Raw genomic sequence first — 12,755 nt, forward strand, 5'->3', positions numbered from 1 at the left:
AAGTCACCTGAAAATTAATGACAAATTCTCAAAAAATCTTCTGTATGTGAAGAACATGCAGTGGGGTGACCCTCTTACTCAAGAATTTCACCAAAGCAAATAATGCAAGAAACACTCTGTAAATGGCCTTGTCCTGTAAATCAAGTACCATCCAATTGTCTCATGAATACTCATTTAGAATTGAGACAGGATAGAATACATAAGGATAGGTATTAAAAAAAAAAGAGAGAGAGAGAGAGAGACATGCAGAACAACATAAGAGTAGCCAAGATTAAATTTCAGAATTAAAAAGTCACTTTCACATAACTTAATCACAAAGAGCAATATTCAATCAATTATTAGACCTTATTCACAGCTACACCAATGTAGTATTGTGTTCACAAAGCAGAATTCATCAAAAACAAAGAAGAAATGAAAACGACCCCTGCATCCTGGTAATGGTCAATATATCAGTAAATGACCATCTCAGAAATAGTTAACATGTCAGTAAATGCCCCTTTCCCTGCCACCACTAGTAATGTTCAACATGCCCATTTACCAACAAAATGTACTAAAAATGCCCTCTTAGAGCATGTCCCTGTACTGTTGATTTTTCATGCATAAACAGGCCTGAGATGTAGCTGTGGGTTCCTCTCCAATGCCTGCACACTACCCTTTCTTTCAGAGTGTATACTTTTTTCTTTCTCTTAACAAGTTTGATCTGAGCCTCCCTTTGATCCATCCTCTGGTTCTTTTTTTGTTACAAGATTAAGGACCCTAACGGCCCAAACTGAGGTCTACTTTCCTTTGTGGAATCCTTCTCAGGACCCTTATCCTGTAGACAATCACACTAACTTCTTTTAAAATTACTTAAAAAAAAAAAAAAACCATTTGTTCTAAATTTTATGTCCGTGTGATGGTTTACATATGAGATGTTCCCTAGAAGTTTCTGTGTTAATGCAGGAATGTGCAGAGGTAAAACCATTACATGATGAGATCTGTAACCTAACCAGTAGGTTGTGGAACTATTCGATTATGAGAACTGTACCCTAATTGATAGATTAATCCATTTTACGGATTAATAATCTGAATGGATTAACTGGGTGGTAACTGCAGGTAGTGAGGCATGGCAGGAAGGAGGTCAGTGGGGGCACGCCTTGGGGATTATATCTTGCCCCCTGGCTCCTCTTTCTCTGCTTCCTGGCTGCCATGAGCAGCGCAGCTTTCGCCTGCCTTGCCCTTCTGTCATGTCCACCTCACCTGGAACCCAGAGAGATGGAGTCAGCTGTCCATGGACTGAACCTCTGAAACTGTGAGCTAAAATAAACTTTTTCTCCTCTTCCTTGCTCTTGTCAGGTATTTATGTCGCCGTGATGAACAGTTGACTAACTGTTGGAGACAGTGAAGGGAAAGAATCATATAAAGTCATCCATAAAAGGCCTCAGGCAAGCAATCGTTCATTTTAATTCAAAATTCTACTTACTGTTTTCAGGGATTACACTTGAAAAATGACTCTCCTTATTAATTCTATTTACATTAAAGTATATGAGCTTACATTCAAAACCCACAAATCTAAAGTACAATCTTAGCACTGTGATTGCACCCAGGTGTTTTCATTGCTTCTTCCTGGAAGCCCTGGAGGGAGGAAGGTAATTTCTCAGTCGCCCTGAGCAGCACCTTGCAGCCCAGATGCAAACCAGAGCCAAGAAGCCCCCCTCCGGGGTGGCCTCACATGACAGACCCTGTGGCTTCTTTAAGCTCTCCTACTTGCAAATCAAGCCTAAATTCATTCTTTGTGGCTCATTAGCAAAACATCGTATAGTGGGTGTTTCCATTTGGCTTTTTATGGATCTTACAAAGTCAGTCTGAACTGTTCACAAAGCAATGCCATTTTCTAAAGACTTCTGATGTCAGGATGCTATAAAGAATAAGACAGCCCGAGATCAATATGATACCCTGTCCCTTAGTGGATTCCCCAAAGCCTCCTTTATTGGGGTAACACCGTAGAGTAAGGAGTCCTGCAGAAACTTCTGTGCCACCTCAGTGCTCCTGAGTATCCGTGACAGATAGATGGTGTCCTACTCTCATTCCTGATGGCACAAATACAACCACACCACACAGGGCCACCAGGGTGCAAACCCCACCACTCTACCATGTTACTTCCTTGTCACTTTGGGTGAAGTACGGAGCCTCCCTGAGTCTGCTTTCTTTCCTGAACCTTGGCAACAAGGGGGGAAAAAATCAATCACATAACAAATATTGATGAAATACTATGTAGTCCAGGCAGTCAGTGTTTAAGAAAACACAGTGCCCTCCCTCCAAAGAGTTTTCAACTAAGAAGTCAGACAGCATCCTAGAGAGGGGTATGTGTGGGTCAGGAAATGGGCATGCTAGGGAGGGCCAGGAATACCTCAAAGAGAAGGTGATTTGTGAGTCAAGACCAGAAGGAGCTGAGGAATTCAGTCTTGCAGACTTCTGGGGCAATCGCCTTCCCTGGTGAAGGAACAGCAAATGCAAAGTCCCTGAAGCAGGAGCAGTCCTGGTGTGTGGGAGGAACAGCATGACTAGGGCAGAAAGGAGAGAAGTAAAAGGAGATGAGATCAGAGAAGCCATAAAGAACACAAGATCATCTAGGCAAGAAGTTGACAAACTATGGCTCATGTGTCACATGTGTTATGCCATCTGTTTTTGTAAACAGTTTTTTTTTTTTAAGGTGTGGTGCAGATATTCTATAATGTTAATACAAACCCAAATCTTTTTATCTTTATAAGCCACCAACCTCAGGACATGGACGTGTTGTCTCATGATCTCAAAATGGTTGCCAATGTTCCAAACATTACACGTTGTATTTATATTTGAGACAGAAAAGCAGAGCAGGTGACATCTGTTCTTCTACCAGGAAAGCAAAAGATGTCTTCATCTACTGCCCCTGGCCAGCACGGGCAGCTAAACTAAAGGTCTCTCAGAGTGAATTTCCTAAGGTATCAAATAAAACACAGACACATAATTTACCTTTAATTCAAGCCCTGGGTCAGCTCCTCTGCCCTCGGCCTCAAGCTCCCCAAACGGGAGAGCGAGAAAATGTCATGAGAGGCTGGGGAGAGAGAGCTAGCACGTTCGGGAGTGGTCTTCTATTGGGGGGACTCTGATTCTTAAAAATTTCCATCCAAAAAAGGTCAAGAGGGGCAGGGTTACAAGGACAGGTTAAGTAACTTAATCCCTGAGGATGTAGGAAGACACACCCACGCATGAAGACACATTTGGCAACATTTTTAGGACTCTCAAGATCGGGGCCACCATCTACAGCCACTTTGATGCGGCCAGACCACTGGAAGTGAAGACAGAGCCTCAACCAATCAGGAGAGGAAAATGCTGGTCACATGACATGGGGGCCTCCCACATTCATCCTCCATCAAATCCTCTCTCTCCCACATAATTTCCCCCCATCTCTTAGCCCAGAAGTAGATGTTATGGTACTGTTAGCTTCAAAGGAAGCTGATTGACTGAGATGAATTTTTTCATTCTTTTGACTGTGATACACAGTGAGAAACACATTTTATGTCACAGCCTAATACACACAATTGAAACACAAATAACACAAGCCAAGTTTTATGAAACACAACTTACAATGCGTGCTGTATACTGATATTTTCTCATCTATTCTTTTAAGTATGAGTCTCAACATTGATTAATCTCATGACCCATTATCATGTTGTATATATAGTATAAAAAATGCAAGTAATCTTGATCCATTTCTAGGGCCTGGCATGTTGCTGCTCCAAACAAAATGACTTCTCTCCTTTCATTCTCTTTTTTCCCTTCCCTTTTATTTTCCTTCCTTCCTTTCTTTTTTTCATTTTTTTTTTCTTTTCCAAAAGAGAAGGGAATGATTAAGAGTACTCACAGTATCTATAGCATTCATCATAAGTGAGGGGAGTGGCAGAGAAGGTTCTATGGAATACTGAAAAGCAAGGTGACCACTCCTTCTGAAAGAATAGAAGATCCTGCTGTGGATCATGTGAAACGCAAGTAGAAACACCCACTGCCTGAAAAACTCGCAGAATTGCAAGATCCCTGATATGAAGCACTAACACAGTGTCTGACATACAATGGGTGCACAGGACACATGGGTTTGCTTCCCAAGCTAAATCACCACTCCAGGCTAGAAGAGCATTCAATGTGACAATGAATCATACTCAAGTGCTGGGAAACCTTAGGGAAACCAAATATCTCCTGGATGTTCTCTCTACTTTCCCTATTGGAAATTAATTACTTTTGGGGATCTAATGCTCAGAAGTTGAGAGGTTGAATTTTATGCATTGTTTTTAAAAACCTTTAAGAAGCATCCAATTATTGTTCTCAGCTTTAATGTGTCTGACTTCTGGGTTGTAGAAGGACAAATGTCACAACCACAGGGAACCCTGGACCTGGTAGAGGATGGGTAATTCTTCAAGAATACAAGCAAAGTAGAGATGGGGGAACTCCTCAATTGATCATCTTTAGTGCCTTCACATTTTTTATGTAAGAAAACAGGCCCAGAAGGGTTGCAACATGGGCAGGATCACGGAGGGAGGCGGTAAATGGCATAATCTCTTTGCTCCCAATCCAGCAGACCTAACAACCATTAACACAGCCCCACTGAACCTAGATCCTGGGACCCATTGACTCAAATCCCAAGTTGAATGTGACACATATACACCTGCATTTTTTTTTAGAAGATCTCTATCAGATTTTAAAATGGTCCTGTGACCCTGGAAAAATTAGGAAACACAGACTGAGCAAAACTAAAATGACTTATGTTGAGGCTGAGGCCAAAAAGTTCGGAGGTCAGGACTTGGAATGATGAGATAAAACAGAAACTGCTAAATGTCACCATAAGATCCGCTCCCAATCCTGCCAACCCCTCACCACAGAAACAGTGAATTCTTCCACTTTCCCTGAATGGCCTGTGGTTTTTCTGTCCTTTCTGCTTCAATGCCCTTAAAGATTAACTTTTTCCTTTCTTTTTTTCTTTTTTCATAGAATGAGAGTTATTACATGATTCAAAAGTTATTGAACAGGCCATGCCAAGCAAATCGCCAGACTGCATACAGGTGCCCCTTGCACAATAAATAACGAAGGCTCGAGCGTTCATTGATAAGTCCCCCCTCCACTCCCCGCCCCACACCATCCCAAGAAGCAAAAGTAATAGCGGCGCCTGCGCGGCGGCCTTTGTTGTAAACCAAAGGGTCCACATCATCCAAGGGTCCACATTATGCAAGGGTCCCTAGACGCCGTCAGCAGACCCGGTTCTTTGGGGCCGGGTCGAGCTGCTTTTCTTCGCCGCGCATCCTGGAACGCCCGCGGGGACCACAGATTCGGGTCTCGCGGCGCGCCAACCGATAGTCCGAGGACACCCGGCAATCAGTTCGCAGACGCCCCAAACCTTCCCCATCCACCCTGCGGCACCGCCCGGCGCCGGGTCTCCGCGGGTGCCCAGGGCGGAGCGGGGCGGTGCACAAGAACAGTCCCATCGGCCAGTGAGAGGTAAGGGGCTGGTCCAGGACGGGAGGGGAGGGAAGGATGGGGAGGTGCCATTGGCTGGATAGGGGTAAGGGCGGGGCGAGGGGCGGGCCGGGTCCCAGTGCAGCAGAGCCGGTGGCCCGCAGGCGCTGCGGGCTCAGCTCCCATGCGGGCGCAGCTCGGGTTGGAGGCTGGGACACGGCTCTGGCAGTGGCTTCTGGATGGAGCGATGACTGGACGGTGAGTGATGCCCGGGCAGGAGTGTTAGTGGGCGTCCATGGAGCACCACACCCCGAGCCCCGGGCTTTCACCCGGCAGATGCGCTGGAGCCTGGGCACTTGTGCCCTTTGACCGCTGCGCGCGGAGTCTCCTCCCACTGCCAGCCTGGCGCATTGCGGGCTTCGGGCCCAAAGCTTTCCATGGGCACTGTGCCTGGCACCTCCTTCAAGAGGAAGTCACTTTAGGAGCTAAGATATTAGCATGACAGGTGAGTGCGGTCTCAGGCTTCACCTGTGCCCACCTCAACCCTCACCTCAGCCGGTCTCCTAGAAGAATAGATCCTGGAGTTGGGAAGAGAGCTTCAGAGCACTTTTGCACAACTCTCTGATTTCACAGATGGAAAACCGAGACCAAAATATAGGCAGAAAGAGGGGCTTGTCTCACAATCGCTGTTTGTGGAGGGTTCGCCTTCTACTAGACTCCGTGCTAAGGGCTTCAACACAATATACCACACACTCTGCGGCATTGTGATATTGACACTTTCATTATCCCCATTTTCAGATGAAAAACTGAGGCTTAAAGAATTACAGAAGTGTCTACCCTTACTCAGAAGAACCAGTGGTAGAGCAGGAATTTAAACCCAGGGCTGACTATGCCTTCAGGCCTCCTTCACCCCACCCCCTGGCTTTGCAGCTTATACAACCTGCTTCCCTGCTCTTCCTGTGCTCTGAACTTACATTGCTGAAGGATGCCTTAATGTTATCATGAGTCTGGCATAACCCTGACAAGGGAGGCCTCCTCTCATACCAGGCCAGTGCCAGGCCAGCCAGCACTTTATTAAAACTCAGTAAGCAGAGATTTAGAAACCCCATTTCACATGGGAATTAAATGAGGTCATGCAGCAAATAAGGCCTGGGATTCTGGAATTCAAACCCAAACAGGTTAGACTCCAAAGTTTGCCACCACAGTGGCAGAAGGGACCCTCACTGTCTTCACTGTACTTAGCTGTGTCAATCAAATCTGTTTCAGAAATGATAAAAACAAAAAAAACAAAAACTGAAAGTGAATACTGTAACCAACAGGTAAATGCAAGTCTGCAGACCTCCTGATCCTCTGTGTAGTTCCTGGGCTACTGTCACTGGGACTGGAGGTTCTAGGGAAAAGAAAGGAGTATGCAGAGGAGAGAGGGAGAGAAGAGAAGATGAAATGCATTGCAAATAGGCGAAAAAGTTGCTGGCTAGAAGTTGTAAGGGGGTGCATTTCACCACTTTGTCAGTGTATGATCAGTTTGTCTTTATTAGTTCTAGTCATAATTCTGTGTGAGTGTGTTTCCAGACTTGTCATTGAAAGTAAGGTTGATGCACAGATTAAAGTGTCCATCTGAACCCCAGGAGCCTCTAGTGGTGAGGGGACCTGGAGGTAGAGAACAGAATTAAGGTTCAGTATCACCTTGGGTCAGGGCCACCTGGATCATGGCAGATAAAAAGCATGCACAGAACTTGGGTGTGTGTCATTCTATTAATGCAAAGCCTCAGGTGGCCTCTGTGAGGCCATCCAGGCTGCAGCCCTGGGGATCTGATTCTGGTTTCAGGAGTAAACTCAGTGTATTTCCTCACTCATAGTCACTTCTGCAGGAAGATAAATCTCATCCTCTTTGAATTTCACACTCCCATTTCCAGAGCCTTATTGTTTCTCTGGAGCCCCTAGAACTCCTGACTCCCAATGTCAATAGTGATGTTAATAGGAGCTTCTGTTTATTATAGATGAGTCCATACTATGCCCATCTGAAAGGTCTCATTTGCCTTCATAAAAGTCATCTAGAATTATTATTTCTTGATAAATGAGAAACCAGAGAGGTTCAGAAGGGGAAGGGAACTTGCCAGGGTTCATACAGCCAGAGAAACACAGAACAGAGCTTTGAGCTCAGCGCATTACAAAGGTTGAGAGGTTATCTTCTCACAGAGTACCCTCAAGAAAATATTTTGAAATTGTTTTAAAGTAAATTAACATCAAGTAGGAAGTGGGTGCACTTCCCAAAATTTCTGTAGTTTTCTCATTTCTGCTAAAGGGGAACTTCGAGTTTCCTAGGTCTCCTTTTCTGTGTCCAGCCTCCTTCCCCAGCATGTACAACTGATGGAAATCTCTTAAACTCCCTCTCCTTGACTTGCCTGGCCTTGGAGAACACAGATGGGATGTCACAGAGCCCAGGAATGCACTGCTGGGAAGAGTCCTGAAGACATTCTAGTCCAGCTACCTCTAAACTCTGGCTAGATCCAGGCCCTAGAGATGCACTGCCTACTGAGGACATATACCAAGTCGATGCCACTGCAAAACATACCCATCTCTCTGATGCTCCTCTGCCTCCTCTTTTTCTTGCTGTGACAGATTCTCAGCCTGGGATCTAGGGGTTCTAGGGATACATGAAAGCAGTCTCCCTGGCCCTTCTTCCATAGTATGCAAGTTTAGTGTATATGTGTGCACACATACACTCTAGCAGTTTTCTGAGGAGAGTGTGGTAAGTTTTCAAGAGACTCATAAGGACTCCATGAGCCAAAAAATTCTGAGATCCACTATGCCTCCCAGGGAACCATTCCCAGCAGCTACCTGTGGTACACAGCCTGGGGCAGAGGTAGCACGGGTAGGACAGCTATGGAGATTGCCCAGGGCAGCCAGGCTGCAGGCACTTGGTGGCAAGAGCTTAGAGGGTCTGCCCTTCTGCTCTGCACCCCTGGCCCCAGACAGTTGGGATGTTGTCTAGCTACCATACTAAGTACCTGGTTAACCCAAAAGCCATTTCTGGGAGGATCTTTCTTTCTACAGATCCCCTGTTCTACAGACAGGAGGTAAACCTTATTTGTGGTGGGGGACACAGAGCCAGGGAGTTTTGGTATTAAGTATTAAGAAGGGACAGTAAGATTGGAAATGGCTTTCTTATTCCAGGTTGCTGTGACTTGTGAACAAGGGCAGAAAACAGAACCAGCCTTGGGAGTCTCGGGGAGGGCCATCAGGAAGCATTAGGAGGATGGCCAGTCTGCTGTATGCATGGGGGACAAAAATCAGGCTCTTCAGAGAAAGGGGAGGTCCAGGAATCTGAATGGGCTCAAGGAAACCCTTCAGGGGAAGCCCAGGACTGTGGAGGGTTAGGGATCCAATAGAGAAGAGCTGGTTTGGTCAGCCCAGAGTGGAGGGAGCAATGGCTGTGTCTGCCTCTCCTGCACTTCCCCAGGCTTCTGTCACTTCCATTGGACTGTGTGCTGCATCCTCTAGCGCTTCCCAGCTGGCGCAACTGGAGCTGGGTCAGGAGGCTGAACCAGAGGTGGGTGATGGTAGGGGTGGAGAGGAAGGGAGGGGGGACATTGAAACTGAACAGCAGGAGAGAACAGCAGCTGCACAGTCACTGCCCGCTGTCCACACTTGAACAGCTGACTTTTTTAGCAAAATCGTGTTGCTAAGGGGCAGTCTGCTGTCCAGCCAGACCCCCTTAGAGGCAGCTGGCTTCTTCCCGTGGCCAACCTCCCGCCATTTGCTGGCTAACAGGTGCAGGGAGGGCCCTTTTAAAGATTCATTGTTTTCAGGGCCTCCCTGCTGCCCTGAATGATGTTTGAAAGTTGTGGCCAGGGCTGCAGAGGAGCAGAGGACTCAGGCTTCCCAGGAATGCAGGATAGAACAGCCTGCACCCAGTTGTGCCTCACCATCTGGCCTCCTTTCCTGTGCTTCCCAGGTCACCTTCTTTATTACCTGTTTGATTTCAATCATGCTCAAGTGAGAAAATAAGAGCCGTGATGTCGTAAAATATTGGAACAGAGGTAACCAAGATTTAAACAGGTAATCAAGAGGTAATCCACTTAGATTTCACTGGTGCTAGCTTTGAATCTTTTAATTTGGATGTATTATCCATATTGCCAAGAGAGGACCCCAACACCTATGCAAAGAAGGCAGTACATAATCTTACTGTAAGAGGCTTTCAAGTGCACACAGTTTACTTTCCTGAAAATCCTAGTTCGTTTGTCTCCTTTTTCTTCTTTTACAATTGACCTGTAGAAATTGGGCCCCAGTGTTTCCCTGAAGAATCACAGGGTCACCCTCTTCTGTAATAACTAGCCCCAAGTCTGCAAAAAAGGAAAAGAGGGCCCAGGCTCCGTTGTAAAGGCCTCCCTGGCCTTTGTCCCTCCATAGCAGGCTGTCTCTGCATGGCTGGCAGAGCAGCCGCTGAAGTGGAAAGTGAAAACAACTCACTGCTTGTTCACTGAGGACAGGTAGCCTGGCTGGCACACCCGTGCCCCTGGGGGCCTCTCCTCTGAGGAGCCTGGGAAGCAAGCTTGGAGGCCTGAGTTGTGTGCCCTGGGGCCTGGGGCCAGGGAGCAAGCCAGGACAAAGAAGGCTGCTGGGGGGAGGGGAGGCGCCCTCAGGCAGGCCAACTAGGCCTGTCCAGCTGCATCTGTCACTCTGTTTTGCAGACTGTGCCTGGGTGGCAGGCCAGCCTTAGCCTCATCCTTTCTGCGCTCAGGCTTCTGCTTGCACCTAAGCATCCTCTCTTGAATCAACTTGTGCTTTCATTGGGCTTCTGCCTTTTCAAGATTGTGCTGTTATAGAGATTGAAAAAACAGTTTTTCAGAGATATTCAGAGGCCTTGCCCAGGGCACAAGGAGATTCAATACATGGAAGGCAGTCTAAGGAAAATGTTCCAAATGGAGAAACATCCCCCTTCCTCTCCTGCTGAGTGGTACCTTCTTTCCCACAGTTCTCATTCAATGTCATTTCTTGACATTTCTTGACTGTGTCTTAGATACTGTTTGAAACTCACCAAGACCCAGAGTGAGAGAATGAATGAAAATCAGCTCCACCCTCGATCTGGTAAAGCAGCAGACACAGTGTTTTCATTTGAGTAGAATTCTGCCAGCCATTCCAGAGAGAGAGACTCAGGAGGTCAGGGAGCTAGGTTTGTGTTGCCTGCTTGGGATGGAGGCATGTGAGAGCCAGAGACCAAGTGACTCACTTAAAGGCCATGCAACTGATAAAGTCAGAGGATACAAATACATGTATAGTTTTCTCAAAAGAGAGACCCCTTTTCTGTGGGACTAGAATTCCTGTCCCATAAGGTGCATGGCCCAGTCCAGCAAACAGAAAGAGCCCTGTTACTAAAGCGGGTCCCGTCACACCTCCCAACCTTGCTCACTATCCTCTCTGTCCTCCCATGGGATGGTGTCCCCATCCTCCATCCCTGCCAAGCTTGACTGTTTATCCTATAAGCCCATCTTCCCCTTTCTCCCTTCACTTTGCTATCTGCAGTCTAGGGCCCTCTTTAACTTTCCTCCTGATTCTTTCTCTGTGCAGTGGATGTCACCCCACCTCAGCTAGAGACTGAGCACACTGGCCACGTCCTTATATAAACAGGCCCTCAGAGGCAAAGTATTCCTAAATGCTAGCCAGGGAGGCCAGTGCTATCCAAAAAGGAAATCTTGGTGCTCTAGTGGATGGGGCTACATGACACACACCTTACTGTCAACCAAAGGAGCTCCTTTTAGTATGATTTGCATAAATTTTTCATTTGAACAAAAATTCTACAATTAAGAATATGTCAAACATATTGGAGGTCAATATTCTTTATGGTACAGATGGGAAAATTAAGTCTCTGAAGAAAAAGCATGCATAAGGTCTTAGCAGCTCCCAGCCCAAAGCTTTTTAGGAAATAACTTCTATTAATAAGGAACCACCATCTGACTTATAGGGAAATTTTACTTTTGGGTGTTTCTACTACATACAGCAAAATGCTGTGGGAAAATCAAAGTATTGTAGAGTTTTGTCATGAGTTAGAAGACGAAAAACTAGAGCCCCACTAAATGCATCTGTCTCAAAAGTGTGTTAGGTCTGACTATATTCCTTTTGAAATATATTTAAATATAAAATATTAAGTGAAATGTATATACCATTTTAAATTTACTGCATTAGTAAGGCTAGGGTGGGTTATGGTGCAATAACAAATCTCTGAAATACCAGAGGCCTATCACAGAGATTTATTTCTCTTTCCCATTGTATATCTGATGTGGATCAGCAGAAGGCTGTGATTCAGAGTCACTCAGGGACAAGGGCTTACTATTGAGTAACTGTGCCAATTAGAACAAGTGGCTTTCTCAGTAATCACGTTAGGAGACAGGTGTTGGTTCTTAAATGCATTGGTCTGGAAGTATCTATAACACTTCTGTTTGTAGCCCATGGGCCAGAGTTCATCACATGACCCCACTGAACTGCAGGGTCTGGGGAAGGTTAGCAATCACATGGTCCTTTCAAGAGCAGTAAATACCTACAATCACTTGACTTTAAACACTGGAATATAACCCTAACAATCCTGATTTCTGGCTTCCTATCAAACCAGATGATCTATACCTTTGAAGGAGTAATATGTCCCCAATTTCCCACAGATTTTGTGTTTCTCAACTAAGTCACCTCCTTAGTCCCCAGATGCTGTTATATTTTTTTAATCCTGCTATGTATGCCCAACTCTGGAGGAGCTAACTTAATGGGGAGTCTGTGGATCTTCTTGTAGTAATTCAGTCATTCAACAATCATTCAGCCTCTGTTGATGTGCTAGGCTATGCTTGGGGCTGGAAACCAGTAGTAAAGTAGAAAAGCATTGCTACAGCCTCACCATGCTCCTGTGCTTCTGTGAGTTTTGGAACAAGAGGTGTGGCCTTCAGGGCCCAGCAGGGTGGGAAGTCAAGAGGAGGTACCTGGGCAAAGAGGTGCTGCACCTATCCTGACAGAGGGCTGTTTGGGCAAGGGTTTCTTAGAGAGCTAGCATCAGAATATTGGAGGAGCAGCAGGCTATGTTCTGATTAGAAACTGTAAATGTACTAAAGGAGGAAAAAGCTTGGCACCCACTCTGAGCTGCAATCAACCTAGCAAACCTGAAGCTCAGAATAGGAAGTGGGATTGAGGCTGAATATAGAGGAAGACAAGAGAAAAACCCACCTGCAGTTGTTTCTTTGTAAATCCAGCCCTTCCTACAATAAGCTTTCTTAAAAATAGGGCTGTACCTTGTACCCACAGAAAGTGTC

General features: G+C 45.9%; 1 protein-coding gene across 3 annotated transcripts in view; it reads left to right on the forward strand.

Annotated features, from left to right (window-relative positions):
• Positions 1-5,598: 5,598 nt before the first annotated feature.
• Rassf4 (Ras association domain family member 4) overlaps positions 5,599-12,755 on the forward strand; it is a 35,787-nt gene continuing 28,630 nt past the window's right edge. For 2 of the 3 annotated variants that reach the window (XM_076835338.1, XM_076835340.1), the window contains exon 1: positions 5,599-5,721. The gene's annotated coding sequence lies outside the window, so the exon portion shown is untranslated. Of the gene's footprint in view, positions 5,722-9,436; positions 9,526-12,755 lie in introns of those variants that run through there. The other variant, XM_076835339.1, reaches the window with a different exon arrangement.

Source organism: Callospermophilus lateralis, chromosome 15 (assembly GCF_048772815.1).
Source record: "Callospermophilus lateralis isolate mCalLat2 chromosome 15, mCalLat2.hap1, whole genome shotgun sequence".
NCBI lineage: Eukaryota > Metazoa > Chordata > Mammalia > Rodentia > Sciuridae > Callospermophilus > Callospermophilus lateralis.